Here is a 24,013-nt window from a genome sequence, read left to right on the forward strand (position 1 = left end):
CAGCTCCTCAGTTATGGGGAGGCTTTTGAATCCCGATTGTCCTGGTGGTAGGGTGGCCTGCCCTCCTGTTTTCATCCCCCGTGTCTTGGAGGGGTGGTATGGGAACCTGACCACCAGCTCCTACGTCATTCACACACTCCTGGGTGTGCTGGGTGAAGGCTTATTTATTTGCCGGACAGATCAGGGTGAAGCCTGGCCAGCCCCCCCCCCCAGGGCGGGGGCCCCCCCCTGGGGGCCCCCCCCCCCCCCCGCCAGGACACGAATGGTGGCCTGCATCCTGCTGTGGGAACTCAGTCCTCAGTTCCATCTCACCACAGGCCTCGCTTGGGTCAGACCCCGGTAGCACCTGGTAGTCAGTCCTTGAATTCTGTTGTCCATGATGGAAGATATTTGGGAGAGGGAAAGATTTTGGATAGAGTAGAGGCCATGATTATCTGCCCTGCCAGTGCGTCCTAACTTGGTTTGGGCCAAGTGATCCCCCCAGAGAGGCAGGCCCGCCCCGCCCCTCCTTGCCTTCCACACAAGACTGCTTACCCTTCCATCAAGCCCGCAGGGAAGGCGCCGCCTGGAAAGACAGTCCTGCGCTAGGGCAGGCCATCCTTTGCCTGGGGGTCCGGGAAATCTCCGGGGCTTCTGCTTGTTTCCGTCTTGCCACAAGTGCTGAGAGCAGGCTGGACGTGCTGAACTCCGACTCTATTTGTGCATGTGGGTTCATCTCACAGCCACTGCCTCCCAGGAGCGGGTCAAAGGAGTGCGTGCGGAGGAAACATGAGGACCAGCAGGCATCAGCATCCAGGGGTGGAATGAGCACAGACTAGTCTGGGAACCCACCTGGAGGGTACATGGGACGGAACCACAAAATGCAATACAGACTTCCTGCCGGAAGCCGCTCCTAACAGGAACCGGGGAGACTGAAACCACAGCTGTCTGTGGGCAGCAGGCTTCCCCTCCCAATGCAGAGGGAGTGGCCTTGCCGCTGGGAGACTCCTCAGTCCCCCTGAGGCATGAGGACACACCCATCACCAGGTTCTATGTGGAAGCTTGATCCAAGAGAACAGGGACTTTTCTTCGAGAGCACCACACCCTCCATGAGCTCTGGGCGGGCCTGGTGGGTGCTTCAGCTCCCAGGCTGTCCCAGTTATCCTGTGTGTCCAGCCTCAGCACTGAAGCCTCTGCCCAGGACATGGTACCCACCAGACAGTGAGACACACAGCGGCTGGCCTGCCTGCCGGGCAGCTTCCAGGACGCCTGCTTCAAGGTGAGCTAATCAGAATACGGTGCCAGACAACAGCTTTCCACATGCAGCGTGAAGGTTATTAGCTCTGTTTCTTCCAGAGTAGAGAGTACGTGTCAGAGAACTTACACACACACACACACACACACACACACAGCCACCCCCACATACATTACACACACGTACACACCACACACTACACATAGACCACACACAGGCCACAGATACATAGACCACACTCTACACACAGCCTGGCTCTCCGTGGCCACTGCCCCTCCCAGGTTGTGTTCCTGGATGGATGGTGCTCGCTCCACGGGTCCCCCTGTGCCGATGTGGCAGAGAGAGGCCCTGGTGCCTCCTTAGTGTCTAGTGGAGGAAGGCAGGGAAACAGAGAGGACCCCATGGACGTATTGAGGGATCTCAGTGCCTTGGCCTCCCTCTCCCTTGGCAGGCCCGGCCTGCCCTTCAGGTGCATGGGTGTTGGAGTGGGACCTGCCATGGGGCAGAGGAGAGGTGTAGCACCTGGAGAGCGTGAGGAGCCTCCATACGTCTTCTTGGGGAAGAAGCTTCTAGCAGGAGTTGTTGTGGGGACAGCCCTGGGGCTGGAAGGAAGGCTGGTTCCCAGCAGGAAAGGTGCTTGGAGCCAGTCTCAAGGTCTGGCCACATTCCTCAGTGTCTCTTTCCTGGCTGGTTGTGGCTTGACCCCACAAAGCTGACCATTTGGCTGCCTCTGGACCAAAACCAGACACGATATTCATCATGTGTACCTGTTCTGGTGTGGCATTCTTCAGTGCAGGTGTTTGAAGGGCAGAGAATTTGAGTCCTGAAAATGCTTGACTGCTTTGAAGTGGAAGAGGAATCAACGTCATAAAAGTTGGAATGAAGAGGGTATCTGGAACGTACTAAGTGCTCAGCAAACATTTGGTGAAGGCCCGGTGGAGAGTGCTTCATCGGAAGAGATGAAAAGGATGTTGCCCTGTTTGCAGCATACAACCACCCCGAGAGGCTCTGCACACGCCCACGGACGACACGAGGTGGACGGTTTCACAAGTAGAAGAGGCCATCTTCATGGGGCTGACAGAGCCTCCTCTGCCCCTGCAGTCTTGGCAGCTGTGTGGACCCCTCCAGGGCCTTCACTTCCACTCTGAACATGGAGGCTGCTTCTGTAGAAAGGTTTGGGGGCATTAATTAGAAAAGGATTTGGAGGTCCAGGCAGGGAAGGAATTCCTGCACAAACCAGGAGAACTGGCCTCATAGATTAACCCACCTGAAACCAGAGAGGAAAGAAAACAAGTTTTCTCTTCCATTCTACAAGAACAGAAGGGAGACTTTTCAGCTCCTTTCAGTGGAAGGACATTTATGTTGAAATATTTTCGGAAGCTCTGGGATGTGTCTAAAGGAGAAAATCTGCTGCGAACCCATCATCTGATTTTGTGAGTGGAGGTAGGCCTTTGTCTTGGCTGAAATAGAGACACTTCAGTTTGAAGTCCAGAGGATGGAGGGGTTTGGGGCTACAGCAAGCTGTTGCAGAGAACAAATGGGCCTCTTCCAATGCACACATCTTCCTGTTCATCCAGCATACCTGGGCTGCAGATTTGGATCAGAATTGGCAGAACTCCATCCACCTGGGAAAGGCTACACCTTTTCTTGGGTTTGGAGCCTGTTTCTAGAAGGTGCCAATGCCAAACTGTGTCAGGCTGAAGCTTGGCTGAGCCCTCTTCCTGTTCTCTTAAATGGGACCAACCAATATGCTGTGGTACTGAAGTCTGAAAATCTGGAACAGGTGAAAAATCTGGGTGAGATTTTTTTCTTTTTAAGATCGAACACTTCCCAAAATCAAACTGCTGAACTTGGTAGATAAAATGTGAATACAGAGGTTTCTAACTGAAGGAATAAATGACTTCCGAGTGGCATTTAGAAACATAGGAAGAGAGGGAGGAGACTGGATGTCTTTAGATCAGCCATGGATCTCTCTCCTGCCCTGGAGCAGCCGCCATAATTCCTTCCATCTCTGGCAGCAGTGGTACCCGAGTTCTCATTAGCTTGCTGCAGGCAACTTGTTACCCCACTAGGGCTATAATGGCATCTTATCCCCACGTCTCGGAGAGCTCAGTCTAGAGTGGTTCTACGGTGCCAGTTACCCTCTTAGTGGGTGCAGGGGTCAAGGTGATCATTAAATGACGAGGACCCCCTGCCCTTTCTGATGCAGAGGATTCTCTGCTTGTCTTTCCTGATTGGTACTTGCTTGTGGATGGGTGGTTTCTACGTAGTTAGAGCCAATGCATTCCCTTTTTGAAGTTTATACAAGCCTTGGGAGGATATGCAAGGGGGACCATCTGTAAGTGACTGAGCTTGGCTACTTGACAAAACAGCCAGTCTTCTGTCTGTTGCTTCATAATCTAAATAGCTTTCAAATAATCCCAGTTCTCTTCAGCCCCACTACGCTGCCTTAGTTCATGCTCAAACTTTTAAATAAAGCTTTATTATGACTTTTTTTGGTTACAAGTAACAGAAATGAAACCTCGGACTTAACAAACAAAATAAGACTTTCCTTCCAACCTGGTGAAATGCAGAGGAAGCTGGGCTTCAGAAATGGGTCAGAGCCTGGACAGCCTGCAATCATGATCTCTCTCTTTTGTTTCTCCTGCATTGTTTGCCTCATTTCTTTTTCTTTTTCTTTCTTTTCCTTTTTCTTTTTTTTTTAATGTTTATTCTTTTTTTCTTTTTTGAGAGAGAGAGAGAGAGAGCACAAGGTGGGCGGGGGGGGGGTGCAGCGAGAGAGGGGACACAGAATCCGAAGCGGGCTCCAACCTCATTTGTTTTTCTAACTTTAATTTAAGTATAGTTAACATACAGTGTAATATTAGTTTTTGGTGTACAATATAATAATTCACTACTTCCATATGGCATCCAGTGCTCATCACAACGAGTGCACTCTTTAATCCACCCCCCTGCCCCGCCCCCAATTACCATTAGTGTGTTCTCTTTAGTTAAGAGTCTGTTTCTTGGCCTATCTCTCTCCCTCTCTTTTTTCCCCTTGCTCATTTGTTTTGTTTCTTAAATTTCATGTGAGTAAAATAATATGGTATTTGTCTTTCTCTGGCTGATTTATTTCACCTAGCATTATAATCTCTAGCTCCATCCATGTCATTGCAATTGGCAAGATTTCATTAATTTTTGTGGCTGAATAATATTCCATTGTATGTATTTGTTCTTTATCTGTTTGCCAGTCAATGGACACTTGGGCTGTTTCCATACTTTGGCTATTATAAATAATGCTACTATAAACATAGGGGTGCATGTATCCCTTTGAATTAGTGATTGTGTATCTTTTGGGTAAATACTCAGTAGTATGATTACTGGATTATAGGGTAGTTCTATTTTTAACTTTTTGAGGAACTGCCATACTATTTTCCACAGTGGCTACACCAGTTTTCATTCCCACCAACCGTGCAAGAGGGCTCCCCTTTCTCCACATCCTCATCAACACCTGTTACTTCCTGTGTTTTTGATTTTAGCCATTCTGACAGGTGCAAGGTGGCATCTCACTGTAGTTTTGATTTGCATTTCCCTGATGATGAGGGATGTTGAGCATCTTTTCATGTATGTTGGCCAGTCATGAATGTCTGGATGTCATCTTTGGGAAAATGTCTATCCATATCTTCTGCTCATTTTTTAATTGGATCCTTTGTTTTTTGGGTGTTGATTTATATAAGTTCTTTATATATTTTGGATGCTAACCCTTTATCAGGTATGTCATTTGCAAATATCTTCTCCCATTCTGTGGGTTGCCTTTTAGTTTTATTGATTGTTTCCTTCACTGTGCAGAAGGTTTTCTTTTTGATGTAATCCCAATAGTTTAGTTTTGCTTTTATTTCCCTTGCCTCAAGAGACATAGCTAGAAAAAAGTTGCTACGCTTGATGTCAGAAATCTTATTGCCTGTGCTCTTTTCTAGGATTTTTATGGGTTCTGGTTTCATATTTAGGTCTCTAATCCATTTTAAATTTATTTTTTGTGATATGGTGTGAGAGAGTGTCCAGTTTCATTCTTTTGCATGTAGCTGACCAGTTTTCCCAACACCATTTATTGAAGAGACTGTCTTTTTCCCATTGGCTACTCTTTCCTGCTTTGTTAAAGATTAATTGGCCATATAATTGTGGGTTTATTTCTGGGTTTTCTATTCTGTTCTATTGATCTTTATGTCTATTTTTGTGCCCGTACCATACTGTTTTGATTACTACAGCTTTGCCTCATTTCTTGCAGAAGAGCTCCCTCTATAGTCTGTCTGACAAATAAGACTGCCAGCTTCTTCCAGGTTCATAGTCACAGGCTAGGGCCTCCAGGGATGGGAGTAACCTTCTCTGGTTCCCAATGGCAAGGCTGCAGGCATGGGAGGACTGTGAAAGGCTGAGGTTCCTCGTTTAAAGACCAGAGCTGAATAAATATGTGGCTCTTATTCCAGGCTGGATTTCCAGGGCAGCGTAGGGGGCAGGGCGGTAGAAGGCCTGCCACCCCTTCCCCCTCCTTGCTCCATGGATGTCCTGCTTTGGCTCTGTCTCCTGTGTGGCTACAGTCTCCCATCTAACGGCAGGTCTGCTCCTGGCTCCTCTGCCAGAAGGAGCTCCTACCTCCTCGGCTCTGCAGGCAGGACTGACAGTGCAGTTCTAACCACCTTACCTCCTGCCAGACGCCTCACACGCTCTCATTTGTGTGTCTGCTCCTTTGCTCATGCCGCTGCCTTTGCACAAAACGCTCACCTAGCTCTCTTCTGTCTGATCACCCCTCATCTATCAGGCATCCAGCCCGGACCCCCTGTTCCTGGCCAGCCTTTCCCAGACATAGGATCTGCCGCTCACCCAGCCACCCCCTGGAAGTGGCATCGACCCTCCTGCTAATCCAGGGTGTTGTCTGGAGTCTCTCCCAGTGGACCTGACCCCTCCAGGCAGGGACTACTCAACTTCCTCCTCAGGAAGCCCTGATTAAATGCACGTCAAAGGAAGAAGGGCGTGGACAGAAGCAGTTGCTGAAGCCTCCTATGTGGTCCTGGGTGACAGCAATGAGAGGGAGGCGATAGTTCCTTTTACATTCTGGGTTCCTGGGTGCCTTTCTGGTTCTTACTGTCTTATGAGAAGTCTGCACACATAGCGACACAGGGCTAGGGGAGTTTTCTGAGGCCCCCAGAATAGAAGTTGTCACCCGGCAGGCTCTCGTCTTGGGCAGTCAGGGCAGGGTGTCTGGTTTGGGGCTGCAGAGCTGAAGATGCAGACCGGCTGGGGAGGGACGGGCTGGATTCAGGCTGCAGCCTGTGCCTTCTGCAGGGGATATTCAGGTGAAGCGAGAAAGGAGAACAGGAGGGTGGAGAAATCAAACCCAGATGCCCACCCCCGCGGAAGGGCCTGTTTTCCCAGGCGCAGCTGCCTGCTGGGAGGCTCTGGCAGGCTCCGCACATGGAGCCGCTCCAGCCTGGGTCTTGGAAGTGCCTGGGAAAAGGATGTCACACAGTTCTCAAGCCACAGTCAGGTGCTAAATATTCTACCCTCCTCCTCTCCCCATTGTAGAGCCATGCATGTCTATTGTGGAAAATTGTGAGATATGGAAAAGTCAAAAGAAGGAGAAATAGGCACCCGTAAGTCCATCATCTAGAAATAACCACTGTTAGCATTTGGTGACTTTCCTTTCTGGCTTTTCCTCTAGGAAATTTTTTTTTTTTCTATTGGTGATCTCATGCTATGAATACAGGTATTTGTCTATTATTATTAGTTTTATATACAAGCATTTCTTTTCATGGCCATAAAAACCCTCTAAATATACTTTTTAAGGGCTCCATAGTATTCTGTTGCTGGATGACTCACAATTCGCTGAATGATTTCAGGCCAGGATTTTAAGAGTATGTTTTCAGCACTGTGGAGAAAGGGCAGCGGCCACACCCGGTGGCAGAGTCAGGCTTGGGGCACTGCAGAGGTTGTGTAGAGGCCGGGACCTGGGTCCAGGCGGCCTCTGGTCACAGCCTAGTTGTGACGGAGAACGACAACTCCAAGAGCTGACACAGAGGAAAAGGCGCAATCCCGTGTCACAGGAAGAGGTCGATTTTGCATTCTGTTTTTCACTTACTCGTTGCAGGACTTTAGATAAGTTATCCAATCCTGCCGGGCTTCAGTTTTCTCATCTGAAAAATGAGGTGGTAAATGACTCATTCAAATGACTGTATAGAATATAAAGAAAACATACAATAGGCAACATGGGGAACCCATAATATTTAAATATATAAAAATTAAATGAGACTGTAATAGGTCATGTACGACACATTTCCATTCTATACAACATGGGATATGGAAATACTAGACTCTAGGAAACAGGCACGGCTTAATTAAGGGCAAGAATGTGTGAAATCCTCAACAGTGTCTGGCATAGGAAACAAGTGCTAATATTTGTTGGAAGGAGATGCAGGGATGTGTTCAGTTCTAGTCATCAGTTTAATGAACTAGATTTAACAGCAGAGGCAGGGCAGTCAGTGAGCCTAGCAACGACTGACCTCTTCTGGATGCTTCTGTGCAGAGTGAAACCAAGCTCTCAGAGGCCCCGTTGAGCAGGGGAGGATCTGAGGGTCCTTCCCAGCTTCCTCAAGCCCTTGACCTCCTGCTTGATTTCCTAACTGACTGCTCAAAAAGATGGAAACCCAGGTTTGGGTGTTATTGTTGGCTCTCTGAATTAATTGCCAGAAAAGCTTTGTAGGAAGTGTTAGCCTGAGCCTCAGTGACCGAGGTGTGGAGTTGCCCTGGAACATACTGGAGGGACTATCTGGAAAACGAACAATATCTTCTGAGGTTCTCAGCATAATGTTGGGCATTCAGGGATGCAGTGACATTCCACTGGAGAGGTGGGTATATGGGGAGAGCTGGGCTTTGTTCAGACCTTCCGGTAGCCCAATCTCTGGTCCCCGTGGTTGACAATGTTTAGAGGTGTGCCCTGAATTAGAGCTTTGTCACCTATGGACGGTATGTCCTTTGGTAGTGCAACCAATCCTTTGTGTAAAATGGATGAGATAACACGTGGGTGCAAGGCAGGGGTGAGAACTGGATAAAATAGCATGTGTAGCACGTCTGGCACAGCCCGCTCTCCTCCCACCTCCTCCTCTCTCTCCCAGGAGACACTCCTGCCTCATCATCGCCATGCTTACACACTGACACACATGTGGACACGTGTGCCACAGCACATACGCATTCAAGGGACACACATGGTCCCATGTCCACATGCATGCATGCGCTCAGACACACACATACTTATGCACACACACACACGCAGCCATACACACACGCTCACACAATGCCACATTCACACAATGCACATCTGAACACACACATGCAAGCTGTAGTCTGCCCGCATCGATCTGTTCACTTCCTCATGCATGTGGTGGTGCATTTTCACATCTGTGTGCCTTTGAAGGGATGCTTCTCTCACCGAGAAAATATCTTTGGCTCTTCACCCTGTACACTCCTCCTCATCTTGTATGATCCATGTCAAATGTCACAGCTTCTGTGAAACATTTCCTGGCTTTCCCAGACAGAACCATTAGCTCCTTCTTCATTTCCTTGGGAACTATGAGCAGCCGAGGGAGCATGTCCTACTCTTTGGATCCTCCACATCTGACATGGACTTGGCTGTCCCGAAATGATTGCTGAATAATGAAAAGGTGGGTTTGAACCTTAATCTGTCCAGTTCCTCAGTCTGGGATCCCCTTAAAGAGGTCTGGGGGCCAACTGCCAGGAAGAAGTGCAGTTCAGAAGCAGTTGGAAGGACAGGTAGCTTGCAGGCTGCAGACTCAAAGGCTGCTACGGGTGGCAGGAGAGCAGGAGAGACGGAAGAAAGACACTCTGTGCCCAGAATACCATCAGCCTAGCCTTGCCTGGGGCCAAGAGCACCGTGTGGGGTAGGGGAGATGGGTGAGGGAGGAAGAGGGGGCAGGAGGGAGAGGGGCAGGGGAGAGTGGGAGGGGGAGAAAGAGAAAGGGAGAAAGGGAGAACCGGTTGGAAGTGTGTTAGGTGTACCTCCATAAATAAAGGGATGACAGAGGAAGACCGTCCCCTGTAGGTGGAGGAAACTGGCAGGTGACCCTGTCAGGCAGGGAAGGGTAGAGTGAAAAACTGGAAAGTCACATTAGAGGTTCTTAAATTTTTTGGTCTCGGGCTCTCTTCATGCTCATAAAAATTAATGGCAATCGCAAAAAATTTTAGTTTCTGTGGGTTATATCAACAACATTTACGATATTATAAATCAGGAATGAGAAATTATATATACACTTATTCGTGAACTTATTAAAAATAAAACAAGCTGTGAACATAATGACATTTAAAATACCTATATTTCCTAATGCAAAAACTTAGAACAAAAAAATGAGAAGAGTGGCATTGTTTTCTATCTTTGCAACTTTCTCTAATGTCAAGCTGGAGAGAAGACCGCTGGGTTTCTCATCTCTACTTTTGCATTCAGTCGAGGAGATCAATAGAATCAAGCTCACATCTTCATTTTCATCATTCATTTGACAATCATTTCAGAAGCTTTACTCAATGTGTGGCTACATCACACATCTGGTTGCCTTTAGGAAGTTCCTCTGTATGCTCAGGCAGGAATGAGAGTAAAGAAACTGACTATACCTTAGTATGAATAAGGAAACAGTTTGGACTTCGCAGACTGGGTCTGTGGGACCTCCCAGTACCATGTTTGAGAAGTATTGGATGAAATCGTACAAAAGTCCTGGTGTTCACTTGTTTCCTTTTTCTTTAAAATTTTTTTAAAGTTTATTTATTTGCTTTTGAGAGAGAGAGCATCAGCAGGGGAAGGGATGAGAGAGAGAGAGAGAGAGAGAGAGAGAGAGAGAGAGAGAGAGAGGATCCCAAGCATGCTCTGCACTGTGTGCATGGAGCCCAATGCAGGGCTCGAACTCACTAACTGCAAGATCATGACCTGAGCCGAAACCAAGAGTCGGACGCTTAACTGACTGAGCCACCCAAGTGCCCCAACTGTTTACTTTTTCAAGTGGAGCTTTACCATATGTCTTAGTGTGATAGAGGGACAGGAAGAGCCGCCAACACCTCCTGAGCTTGGCTGCTCCCTGCCTGTGGGCCTCGTGGAACTTTGGGCATGGCAAGCATCTGGCCGCATGGCGATGGGAGGTGGAGAGCAGCAGGGGGAAAGGTCAGGGCCCTGAGTGGGCAGCAGGAGATGAGCTTGAACCCTGAGGTCCAGGCGGGGCTGTGCATCCTTGGGTGAGCCCCTGCCCCTACAATAGATCTCGCTTCCCTGGTCTGGAGCATGAGGTTGGGTAGATTGCCAAGGTCCTTCTGGTGTCATGGATGCTGAGTCTCTGATCCTGAGTCTTACATGATTCCCTGGCCTACCGCTGTGGAGAGGAGCTTCCCCGTGCAGGAGACTGACCCTCAGCAGTGAGGGCCGGTGGGCAGCTTCCTGACCCCACCGTTCAGAGGCTTCATATAATAACTTGCATGGTTCTCTCTTTCATTACAAAGGTAGTACAAATTCATTAAAATAGAAAGATAAGAAAAGCACAAAAAGCACATGCAGTCCTTTCCCTGGAGATCAACCACTGCTAACATTATGCTGAGTATCTATTCAGTTGTTTGTCTATGCATATAGTTCATGCTTTATCTTTGCTGCATTATTTCTTCTTAAATACAACTTTATCATGTGATTTCCAGCAATCTAATACAGATTGAACTCTTTATTCTGGCATTCAGAGCTCTCTCTTTTTCAGATTTGTCTTCTGCTCTTTTTCCGTCTGTGTCCTCCCGCTTTTGCCTCTCCTCGAATACACCATGAGCATGTCCCCTCCACACTTAGTACTCCATCTCTAAATTGAATCTATTCTGCAAGACTCAGACTTGCTCATTCCTCACCTTGCTTCCTTGATGACTCTAAAGTATTCTTCAAGAATCTGACCCAGTGTCACTTATGAAGTCTTACCTTAGCCTCAGGCTGTTTGTCCCTCCCTTCTCTGAGCTCCCACAGCTATCGTACAGGCCTTAATTGGCACTTTTCTCACTGGGTTGTAATTGTTTGCATGCCTCTTATTACCACCTGGTTCTGGAGTATTGCACACTGATTATTTGTTGACTGGGTGGAAACCCCTGTGTATGGCAGGTCTGAGGCTGTTACAGACTCTATCACCCAGTGTATGTATGTTGTGGGTTACTTGGGTGTCCTGCTGGACCGTGAACCTGCTGCAGGCAGGGTGCTCACAGGACTGTCCCACTCCCACCTGCGGGGCTGAGAAGGGCTCCTCTTGGTGAGCCTGGGGCGGCTTTGGCGGCAGGCAGAATTTGTGACCACAAGATGGCAGTGTTGTCTCAGTTACTGGGGAATGGCCAGGGCCTTGACTCCCACCCTGGCCTGGTAATGGCAATGCTGGGGGAACTAAGAGTTCCCTTCCCAAGCTTTGGCCTGATCTGGAGTAAGGTGAACTATCGTCTGAAGGTGGAAGTCTGTCAAGGGGAAGGCACTATACAGGGGCAAGCTAGTGAGTGGTCTCGGGCTGCGTTTGATGTGGGAGATGGTTAGTGAAGTTGGAACAGAGGTAGAAGGCCACCTATTATCCTGCCCTGTGTACAGTTGAGAGTGCTATAGGGTCAAAAAGGGTCATTCAGTGACTTGGCAGAGCTAGATTTAAACAAAATGTGAGTGCATGTGTATACTCTTTCCCCGTCTTCAAATCTGGAAGGCAGCAGAGAAGGAGCTCCCGGAATTCACTGAATCTACAGAGACAACTTGTATTTTGCGGGGAGCTCAAGGGGCCGATGGGCTCAGTCCTGAGCTTGAGTGACACACAGAGTCAGTGTGTCCCAGGGGGCTGCCCTGAGCAGTCTCCCTACCACTGGCTGGTGGATGAAGGAGCTTCTGAGTTTTACCTTTAGCCTAGAATATGGAAAGGGTACTGGGCAGCAAATCAAGAGGGCTGGCTCTGTCCTGTCTCTGTTCCCTGATGCTTAAAAACTTTGTGAGGGGCACTTAGGTGGCTCAGTCAGTTAAGCAACTGACTTTGGCTCAGGTCATGATCTCACAGTTCATGGGTTTGAGTCCCACATTGGGTGAGCTCAAGCCCCCCTTTGGGTGAGCACAGCCCTGCTTCTGGTCAAAACATGAGCCCTGCATTGGGCATACCCCTTTTCTCATTCTCTCTTCTCTCTCTCTCTCTCTCTTTCTGACTCGTGGGATTCTCTCTCTCTCTCTCTCCCAGCACCCCAAGCACTTCTTCCCTTTCTCTCTCAAAAGCAAAAACAAAGACAAAAACAACTTCGGTGAGACACCTGCTTCTTCAAGCCTCTAAGCCTCGGACTTGCTTCCCCCACCCCCACCCCCAACCCAGCTCCCAGCTCCCTAGAGGAGCTGCCTGCCTTTCAGGCACTTCAGGCTGCTAACATTGCCAGTGATTAGACAGCCACCTTCCCACTGTCTCTTCTCACACTGCCTAGATACAAATATTTTAGTGGCCAAAAGCAACATGTTTTCTAATTGATGTTCTGCTATTCAGTAAATAGTAGGTAAAGTTAGGATTATTCCAAAGCTATTTCAAAAGGTATTCTTATTTTGGATGGAAAAAAGTAATTTCCAGTAAATCTGTTAATTTATCTTGACTTCATTCTCTTGCTAACATTTGACGACCTGGATGTTCTCCCTAGGCCCTTCCAATTCCATTCTGGATCTTAATGAGAAGCTTTCTAGAAAGCCCAGCACCTCCAGGTCTTACAAATCCTGTGATTTTGTGCAGCCACTGTTGAAAATATCTTCATAATAAAATCCAAGTTGATTGTGTTATTTAATATCTTTTAAAGGCATCGCAGATTACTTATTGATTTTTAAAATTAAAATTAAGAGGAAAAAGAAACCCACACAATTGTTTGTAATTCACCAGATGTTAGGATCTGGGATCCGCTGAAGCAAGAGTCTCATTTTAAAATGTTGAAAACATATTTCAATGCAAAATCAATAAAATACATGACAGTAATGAAAAGATGAATAATGATCAGAAACAGGCCTTTAACCCCTGAGTCAATGTTATACAAAAGCATTGAAAGCATCCAAAATTTTACTTGCCCATAAGGTTAGGGCTGGGATTGGGAATGGGTAGGACAGGGATGGCCAAAGGAAGATGGAATACCTTCCGTGCTAGGCACTGTCTTGGGCACTCGGGGCACCCAACTCTTTATGATGTTGGACGTGGTACTATCTGGTCTTATCTCTATTGCTGCTGGAGTAACTCATATTATTATCATTCCCATTTTTCAAATGCTCTCCTAGTAATCCATTTGATTCTTACAGTAGCCTATGAAGACATAGCTATACTATTATCAGTATTTCCACTCCACAGAGGGGGAAACTGCAGCTCGGAGAAGTTAAGTAACTTGTTTAAGTTTGCACAGCTATTAAGCAATGGGCCAGGACTTGAACCTGGGGAGTCCAGTTCTATATATGTTACACACCACTCTCCTATGCTGAATAGCATGAGTTGATCACCTCTGTGGAAGAAAAGTCCCCATCCGACCCACCATTTGGAGTACAACCAAGTACATATTTGGGTTCTGAGGAGTGGAGATTTCCCAGAAGCATTTCTGTTTTCTACCAGGTCCCTAATGGTTGAGGAGGAGCTGTGTTACTCTGTTCACGTGAGGTAAATAGATTCTGGCCTGAAGAAGTGACAGGGCAAAGATTGAAATGAACTTGGTGGGTCCTCTGAATGCAAGATGACACGTGTGGCAGGAGTGCAGAGGTGAGGGACTGAACTGAAGGAGCAGTAGGAAGGGAGGGTATATGTGGTCCTATGGTTGGGATTCTTTTCAGAGCGTGATGCTGTTTAATCTGGGAAAGGACATGACCTGATTTCTGTTTTCCAGCTTATCATTTTGACTGCTGTGTGGAGTGTGGATTATGGAATACAGCAAGAGAAGACCTAATGGGGTTGATGTGGGTGGTCTTGGGGAAGACTATTGTGTTATTTCCTGTGGGAGATAAGGAGCCTACACCACAGTGTTAGCATGACCAGATTCTTAGTTTTGAAACTTCACTTTGGTACCTGAGGGTGGAGGCCTAGGGAGGAGTGAGGCTGGAGTTAAGGAATTACTTAGGAGTTCAGAGGGTGACTTCACAGTAAGTGTGGGGAGAAAGGAATAGATTAGAATGATATTTGGGGCGTTAAAGGAAATAATTCACAAGCTGCTCCTATGGACACTTTTGTTATCAGAGGGAGCCTCATTTCTATAGGCAAAGCCCAGCCACAGGTGTGACTAACCTCTCTTCCAGACCTGGTTCTCCCTGGTTCTTCCCTCTCTCTGTCCAGTCTGCCTGCCCCTCTGTGTCGAGTGGAAGGTACCCTCGAGGGAATATGAGGGGAGGTTGGGTCAGCACCCCATTAGACGACACCCTTTCTGCTATTCCAGGCCTCTCCTGAGGCCTTGGAGGGCCATGCAGAGGTTAAGGCACAGTTTGGCAAGAACTTATCCCCGTGTAATGATCTTACAGGCACTTCCTATGGTAGCAGTGGCTGAATGTGTTGGGTAACCCATGAGTGATAAGGGAGAAGAGGGGCCCAGACATTTTAAGTCCATTCCTCCTGGAGCCATGCTGTTTTAGGGCCCCACGGTCAATCAACAGTGGGGTGGGCATTCTCTTCCAGGTCTCTGTCTCTCAAGCCCATGCTTCACCACCACTCCGACCAGAAGACAGGGACCAAGCCCTCCATGGGGAGAAGTGGGGGTGGCTGCTTACAATTCCATTTTGCAGTAAACTGTCAACCCTGAAGTCCCAGGGGCTCATTCAGGCAGGTTCCCGCATACCTTCTCCTTGAGTTTTCCTTCTGATGGGAGTTTTCAAACATGAGTCTTAGGTCAGGAAGTGCTATTTCCCCATTCCAGAGCAAGATGAGCATGCTGTGGTGAGCTCAGCAGCTCTCTGCAGGCATGAAAATGCCAGGACTTGAGAAGCACAGGAGAGCCTGGAACAGTTCTAAGTAACAAGGAAAATTAATTGTTAATTTCCAAGTTCGAGTCTCTCTGGGTAATCACTCACAGTGTTACAACCTCCAAGATCAAAGGGTGACTCTTTGGATCTGGGTTGCAAACTAGTTACTGCACTTTGCAAGCTAACTGACTACTTCCCAGTCCTGTCGTGAGATGGGGCAGGTGTGCCAGGACACCTGGCCGCAGAAGAATGACACACAAGGCCAGTAAGGCAAGAGGCGCAGCTTTAAAACTGATTGGTGGGGAGAAGGAGGGCTTGAGAGTGACACGGGACACCATCACTGAGCACAGAAAAATCCCAAGAAGCAAGGCGGTTTTCAGGAACATTGAGCGTGGAAGCTGTTGTCTTATATCAGAGGTGGAGCGTCAACAGCCCTGGTCCTCTGACCCGATGTAGCAGCCAAGAGGAGAAGGTGTTCTGTCTCTGGTATTTGCAGAGTGATTTGGAAGGAAGTGTTGTTCCTGAAGTTCCAGTAATTGCAGGCATCTGTCACTAACAAATGGAAAATGGAAATAGCTCAAGAAATAGACTTCCACTTGCTGCACATAGTGCTTGCAAGGCTAAACTTGAAGCAATTTTAAACAGTTTGAAGAATCTCCTCAATGAGTATATCGACCCTGATAGAGGGGAGAGGCCGATTCAGTATAGATCAGTGTGTGTGTGTGTGTGTGTGTGTGTGTGTGTGTGAGAGAGAGAGAGAGAGATTGAGAGAGAGAGAGAGAGAGAGAGAGAGAGAGAGAGAGAGAGAAAGGGGATGGGGAATATTCTTGTGGTCCAGGCCATGCCAAGTATGTTAAAACTTATGTAGCGTGATGCTCATTTGACCATCAAGGAATCTGATGCCTGGAGAAGTTAGTGGATCTGTCCTGTCACAGTGGTTTGAATCCATGTCTGTACAGTCTAAGCCTCCCTGCCCATTCATGGGTGGGGCAGCTCTGAGGTGAGTGTTGGTGGGGCAGGCCGACCAGAAAGTGAGCGCATGAGTGGAACAGGAGCGTTGCTCAGCCTCTCCTGGCCTACTGTGATTTACACCATTAAGCACATCAGCAAGTATCAGCCTTTCTCAAACTGTGTCTGTAATTTATTACCATGTAACTAGTGGTCAATGAAATGTTAACATGTGTCCTATGAAAGGTTTCTGTGTTCAAAGAAATTTGGGTTAAAAAATGGCCCTTTAATGGAAAGACTATTCAAAGCCTAAGGCTCTTATGCACTGTGAACAAGAGAGAGTATGTTCTGTTTGCCAAATTTATTTGATCTCGGGAGCTCTCCTTGTTTTGGATGGTCTCTATTTCTATAGCTGTATTCATTATTAGTCTCCTTCATTTGGTAAATTGTATACGTAGTTCATTTCTGGGAGAGAGGTTAGGTCTTTTAATCTTTTCCTTGAAATGTTCTGTGTTACGAGAACTTCTATATATTTTACAGCTCAGAACTTTGTTGGGGTACGTGGAGAACAAAAAGGAGAGGTCAGGGGCAAGGGTCTAGACCCTGAGGGTCAGCAGATCTGGCTCAATGGGAGGAGTTACACAGCCTGGAGAAAGAGTGGGTTATGCAGAGAAAATGGTGAAGTGGGTGGCTGTCCACACAAGGGCGATGTGAAAAGGCAAGCCAGAGACATGAGACTCTTGCAGTAAAGCAGAGTCAAGGTGGAAGAGGAGAAAAAAGACAAAAGGTGAAAGTGCTGTTCCATGAGCGTGCTTGGCCCTGTGAAGGGTGGAGGGGGGGGTGGTACGGTGCCTGTATGGACTCTCACTGCCAAGCGTCACTTAGGCTGTCACCACTGAGACTGAGGCAGAAATAAGCTGGGCGGGAGAGGCAGTGGAACAGATTTGCATTCAACTCCTGCTCCCTGGTTCCTGGATTGTGGCTTAGAGTAAGTGCCTTCAACTCTGTCTCATCTCTTGACCACTCAGAGCAGGTAGGAGGTTTAATGAGATAACGAGAGCAAGCCTTCCCCGTCATTGTGGACACACCCAAGGCACGATCCTCAGCCTCTTACTCTTACCTTGGTGTGGGGCTCAGAGTCCCTTTATCTGTCTTGGATTTCACCTTCCACCCATCTGACTTCATCTTCCCCTCCACACGTCTTCCTTTCCCTATATTGGGCTCAGGGCGGTTCACCCTCGGGGATTCTGGACAAAGAGTTTCCCAATAACTGGGGCTTTGCTGCTCTGAGAACTGACTGACCCCTAGCCTGGAGATGGAATCTAAAATTGGAAGCTGGATGAGCGGAGCAGCTCCCCACACCTAATGACCCTGTCTCCTGGTGGCCGGTTCAGACTGAGAGATCCCTCTGGGGATCGATGGCTGCCTGTTCACTCTATTTCTGTGTCGCATTAAATCTCTGCCAAACAGATTTAAAAAGAATTCTTAACTCCAATATGACGGGCCTGTTGGCAGTGTGAAATTAAGAGATTTTTTAATGGTGTGTTTTTTTAGTTTGCCACTTGACTCTATTCATTACATATTCTTTTTCGAAATGTGAATCCAAACTTCCATTGTATACTTTTTTTCCTGCCATTATTGTACATGATGATCTCTGTCTATTACATCTGAAAGAAAGAACACTGGAAGGTCTGAAATGGCTGTTGTCAGCTTTCAGAATTCCAGACAGATGACTTCAATCTATCTGAAGGAACAATGGATTATTTAGGAGAGTTGCTAAGATGCTAACCTTGCAGAACATTGTGCTTTTAAAAGTGTTGAATGAGGGGCGCCTGGGTGGTGCAGTCGGTTAAGCGTCCGACTTCAGCCAGGTCACAATCTTGCGGTCCGTGAGTTCGAGCCCCGCGTCGGGCTCTGGGCTGATGGCTCAGAGCCTGGAGCCTGTTTCCGATTCTGTGTCTCCCTCTCTCTCTGCCCCTCCCCCGTTCATGCTCTGTCTCTCTCTGTCCCAAAAATAAATAAAAACGTTGAAAAAGAAAAAAAAAGTGTTGAATGAGTAAATTTAGAAAATTTCTTATTTCCCCTCTGATTTATAAATGTAATAGAAGTTCATTGTAAAAACTAGAAATGCAGAAAACTATCATCAAAATTAAAATTATAGCATATTCTTTCATTTTCTAAGTCTCTCTCTCATAAACTAATTAGTGATCATACTGCATGCATGGGTTGTCTTCATTTATTTAATACTGTATTATGAAGAATTTCTTACCTCATTAAATAATCTTCCATTCATGATTTTAATAGCTACTTTGCTATGTAGACGTGCCACAGATTATTTAGCCTATCTCTTATTGCTACATTCCCCTATTGTTGGGTATTTAGGTTGCTGCTAATTATTTTTTGAATGATAAATATCGCCATGATGAACATCGTTGTACAAATATCTCTGTGTGCATCTCTAATTTCCTTAGAGTTATTTCTGAAAAAGCATACCCTAATGAAAGACCCTGGATCTGTGATTCCAAATGGACTTCTGGAACCACAGAACCAATTTGCATTCTCATCAGAGACTGATGGCCATTCTGCAGCACTTCACTGACCTAGGTACAAAACAACCCAACACAAAGCAAAAGCAAATGAAGCAACATTGCCGATTTACTATGTGAACGATATCATCTCATCATTGCATTATGTTACATTTCTCTGAATTCACAGGAGGTCGACTGTTTTATCTACTGTTTTCAGTAGCCCCTTCATCTGTGGTTTCGCTCTCCTCAGTTTCAGTTACGCTCGGTCAACCGCAGTCTGCAAGTTGATCCTCCTGATGAATCAATCACATCGCCAGAAGGTCAGTAGTATCTTAACACTACGTCACAGACCCATGTCATTCAGCTCACTTCATCTTGTCATGTAGGCATTTTATCATTTCACGTCGTCACAGGAAGGGTGAGTACAGTACGGTAAGATATTTTGAGAGAGAGAGGAGACAGACCACGTTCACGTAACTTTTTTTATAGTATATTGTTAAAACTTTTCTATTTTATTGTTGGTCGTTGTGTTAGTATCTTACTGTGCCTCATTTATAAATTGAACTTTATCATAGATACCTATGTGTAGGGAACCATCTGTGAATTTGGGTATCCATTGGGGGTCTTCGAATATGTCTCTATGGATAAGGGAGGGACTAACTGTATTTTCCATTGCTTTTCTTATTTTATGAATTGACTTAGGTTCTTTCCGCATTTGTCTATTGGAGCATTTGCTGACCTATGGGAGCTCTCTCTCACTCTGTTATATATGAAACGTACTAACTCTTGATCTAGTGTGTAGTGTAAGTTACCCATATCTTTCCTATTTTGTTAGAGGTCTTTTAATTTTGTTCATGGTATTTTTAGATGTACAGATGTTTAAAACTCCTATGTGGTAAAATCAATCAGACTTTCCATTCATTGTTTCTTCATTTGCTCTTATGATTACAAAGACCTTCCTTATTCTAACATCAGATAACTATTCACTTCTATTTTCTTCAATGATTTAATTTTGTAGATTTAGCTGATTAATTGTTTGGAATTTATTTTAGTGTGTGGTATGAGGTAGGAGTCTAATTTATTTATGAGGAACCTAATTTATTACTTTTAAATGTTTAAATAATTTTCTCATTATTTATGAAATAGAACTCTTGTTTTGTGCCGGCTGTCTGGTTCCAAATCCCCCTCTTATATAAACAGTATTTATAAACATTTGGGTCATTTTCTGAGTTTGTCAGTTTTTCCCCTCATTAATAACTTAATTCTTCACTAGTGCCACAGTTTTGTGACTGGAAATACATACCTCTCTTCTTTAAGAAATGTTTCTTTCTTTAATATAGTAAAATATATTTATTTTGGCGAGATACTAAAAAGCTTCGTTGCAATTTTGATTAGCATCCCATTAAAATTAAAAATAATTTTGCCCTTTGGGGCTCCTGGCTGGCTCGGTTAGAAGAACACATGACTCTTGATCTGAGGAATGAGTTCAAGCCCCACCTTGGGTGTAGAGATTGCTAAAAATAATAGTAATAATAATACATTTTTAAAAAATCTTGCAATTTTACTTTTAATTCTTCATGTATGTTTATGCTATAGCTTTCTTTTATTTTTACAAATATATTTATAAATTTCTCCACATTTGGTTAATCAAATATCAAGTGTTTTACACTGTTTGTTATGATTATGAAATAATTTTTTTTCCACATTAAATTATTAGGTGTTTTCCCCTGGTTAAAAACCTAATGGCTTATGCATATTTGTTTGTAATAATCTGTCTTACTGAGCTCTCTTATTGGTTCTAATAGGTTTTTGTTGATCTTTGAAAATAATAAAAATTATATATGTTTATATATTTATCAATGATGCTTTATTTTATTTTTGTTTTTACTTATTATATTTATTTTTATTTTATTTTTTCCTTTTTCTTATTCTGCTGAATACAGATTCCTAAACAGTGGCAAAATAATGGTGATCATGGCAAACATTCTTTTCTTGCTACTGAATTTAATGGAAATTCTTTTAAATTGACTCATAAAGAGGGGCGCCTGAGTGGCTCAGTTGGTTGTGTCCGACTTCAGCTTAGGTCATGATCTCGGGATTCATGGGTTTGAGCCCTGGAGCCTACTTCGGATTCTGTGTCTCCCTCGCTGTCTGCCCCTCCTTACTCACGCTCTGTCTCTCTCTGTCTCAAAAATAAATAAACATTAAAAAAAATTTAAAAAATAAAATAAAATAAATTGAATCATAAAGAACAGTGCCTGGTGTTGACTTAACATACTTATTATCATTTTTGACACATTAAAGAAATACGCTCTAATTTTTTATTTTACTAAGAGGGTATCCACACCGCACCCGCAGCATAAACAAGATATTAATTTAATCAAACACTTTTCCTACTTCTGTCTAGGTAATAATGCAGATTTTAGAAAATAACTTATTAATGTGCCACAGTATTTTAATAAGTTTCCAAATATTAAGCATTCCTTGTATTCATGGATGCTTCTTTACATAGTTATGTTGTATATTTATTTGAATATTTTGTGGATTTAATTTCACAGATAATTGCATTTCAATATATATTAAACAATTTTTTTTAATGTTTATTTATTTTTGAGAGAGAAAGAGAGAGACAGAGCATGAATGGGGGAGGGGCAGAGAGAGCGGGAGACACAGGATCCAAAGCAGGCTCCAGGCTGTGAGCTGTCAACCCAGAGCCATTGAGGGGCTCCAATTCATGAACCTCGAGATCACAATCTGAGCCGAAGTCAGGTGTCTAACCAACTAAGCCACCCAGGTGCCCTTAAATATATATATATATATATTATATAATATATATATAATATTATCTATCTATCTATCTATCTATCTAAAGATTATTTTTGAGAGAGAGAGAGAGAGAGAGAGAGAGAGAGCAGAGAGGGGAACAGAGGATCCAAAGCAGGCTCCACACGGACAGCATTGAGCCTGATGTGGGGATGGAACCCATGAACCATGAGACCATGACTTGAGCTGAAGTCTGATGCTCAACCAACTGAGCCACCCAGGTGCCCCTGCATTTATATATGTAATTGACTTATGCTTTTCCTTTACTTTGTGCTCTTTTTCCAGGCATTTAGAAAGTAGTTGAAGTATCTCTTAAGAGATTTGAAGGAACTCACTTGGAAAATTATCTGTGCCTTGATCAGTTTTGGACTTAATTCTTTGACAATTCTTTGATGTTTTCAAATTTTTTCCTGTCTGAAAATTTTCAAAGTTCTCATATAATTTTGGGCTAGTTTTGATAATTTGTATCTGTTTATTAAAGTGTCCCATTCCTTTAAGATTTTACATCCATGTATGTGGACTTTAAAAGTATATATATATATATATATATATATATATATATATATATAGTATTTATTTTGAGAAAGAGAGACAGAAGGAGAGGGAGAGAGAGAATCCCAAGCAGGCTCCACACTGTCAGCATAGAGCTCAACATGGGGCCCCAACCCAGGAACCATGAGATCATGATCTGGCCACCTAACTTACTGAGCCACCCAGGTGCCCCTATCCCTTCTTTTATAAAGCAGTAAATTTGAATGATAGATTTGACCACATTCCTTGTGTATGTATGTGTAGTAATATTCTCCATTGTATTGTTTTAAAAAAATAGCTTATACTGGGGATTTTGATTTTCTTTTTGACCTCATATAATTATTTCAAAAAGTTCTTTTTAAAATGATCAAGTCTTTTGTTTATTTTTATTTTTTGTTTTTTTTTTCAAACATTTTTAACATTTATTTTTGAGAGAGAGAGAGAGAGAGAGAGAGAGAACATGCACGCAGAAGTGGGGCAGGAGCAGAGAGAGGGGATAGAGGATTCGAAGGAGGCTCGGCACTGTGAGGAATGAGCCTGATGCGGTTTGAACTCACAGGCTGAGAGATCATGACCTGAGCTGAAATCAAGAGTTGGCTGCTTAACTGACTGAGCCACCAAAGCACCCCTTTTTGTTTTTATTTAAAAAAAATTTTTTTAACGTTTTATTTATTTTTGAGACAGAGAGAGACAGAGCATGAACGGGGGAGGGGCAGAGAGAGAGGGAGACACAGAATCGGAAGCAGCCTCCAGGCTCTGAGCCATCAGCCCAGAGCCCAACGCCGGGCTCGAACTCACGGACTGCGAGATCGTGACCCGAGCTGAAGTCGTACGCTTAACCGACTGAGCCACCCAGGTGCCCCATCTTTTTGTTTTTAAAAGGAATACTATTAATTTTCAGTTCCTTCTTTTGTGGCTAGGGTATGTGGTCTATAAATTTTTATTCTTTAGCATTTATTGAAATCTCATTCGCGGTCTTAAAAGTATGAAGGATTGTCAGTAGGGAAAAAAATAAATCAATAGCTAGTAAATCATTAAATTATTTAGGCCCTTGAGAACCAATAATATCAGAAGTGGTTTGTACATATTTCAGAGTATATGCAGATTTTAGAAAGTAAATAATAAAACATTTATTTGTTTTTATTTTAATAAAACAAATTAAGTTTTATTAATGTTTACTGTACTCTTGATATGGCCACTCTGATTGTGGTAGATTGATTATAAGAATAGTCCAACTCTTCACCCCTCCCTACATCCACACCGCTGGTACTCTTCCACTCTGATTCTGAGCTCAGCCATATGACTTGCTTTACCCAATGGGATGGAAGCAAGCATAATGTAAGCAGAATCTTACAGGACTGGATTTGCTTACTCTTGCTCTCTGGGCATGACCGTGAGCATACCTGCCTGAAGATGAGAAGTGGAAAAGATCCAAGCTGTTCCAGTAATCCCAGCCACCCTAGACCAGCTGACAGTCAGCCAACCTTCAGACACTAGAGCAAGCCCAGTCAAGATCAGCAGAACCCCCTAGCTGAGCCATAGCTGATCTCAGAGGCATGAAGTAGTGAGCCCAGCAGCAAATCAGCTGAGGCTCTCAGATTTCTGAGTGAAAAAGTGTTTGTTGTTGTATGTCATTAGGGTTTTGTTACATAGTTTTATTTGGGCCATAGATAACTGATGCCAGAAAGTTACCTGCCATGTGTTATAAGTAAGTTTTCCTAAAAGATCTGTGGACATTTCCAAACAGGAGCATTGATGGCATCTTCAACCTGTTTTTATTAGCTTTTAGCATATTGTGATGCATTACAATTTACCTGTTTCCAGCTAGGTAGGTTTAAAGATAATTTTCTAGTTTCAACAAAACTAATTCTCCGCCCCCCATGGAAAGTGGATTATAAAGTTTCTTGCAAAATAACACTAATACAAGTAAACAAGAGTAAAAAATGAACCAAACTTCCAAAGTGGTTGAGCAACATTTCTTTT

General features: G+C 44.7%; 1 long non-coding RNA gene across 1 annotated transcript; it reads right to left on the minus strand.

Moving 5' to 3' along the window:
* Window positions 1-5,401: 5,401 nt before the first annotated feature.
* Window positions 5,402-15,199, minus strand: LOC121036885 (uncharacterized). The gene is made up of 3 exons (XR_005793519.1): window positions 15,077-15,199; window positions 8,694-8,910; window positions 5,402-7,401 (listed from the first exon to the last, which is right to left on the minus strand). It is a non-coding gene; the product is annotated as an uncharacterized LOC121036885 (long non-coding RNA).
* Window positions 15,200-24,013: the final 8,814 nt, after the last annotated feature.

This window comes from Herpailurus yagouaroundi, unplaced genomic scaffold (assembly GCF_014898765.1).
Source record: "Herpailurus yagouaroundi ecotype Mexico unplaced genomic scaffold, PumYag 163, whole genome shotgun sequence".
Taxonomy (NCBI): Eukaryota; Metazoa; Chordata; class Mammalia; order Carnivora; family Felidae; genus Herpailurus; species Herpailurus yagouaroundi.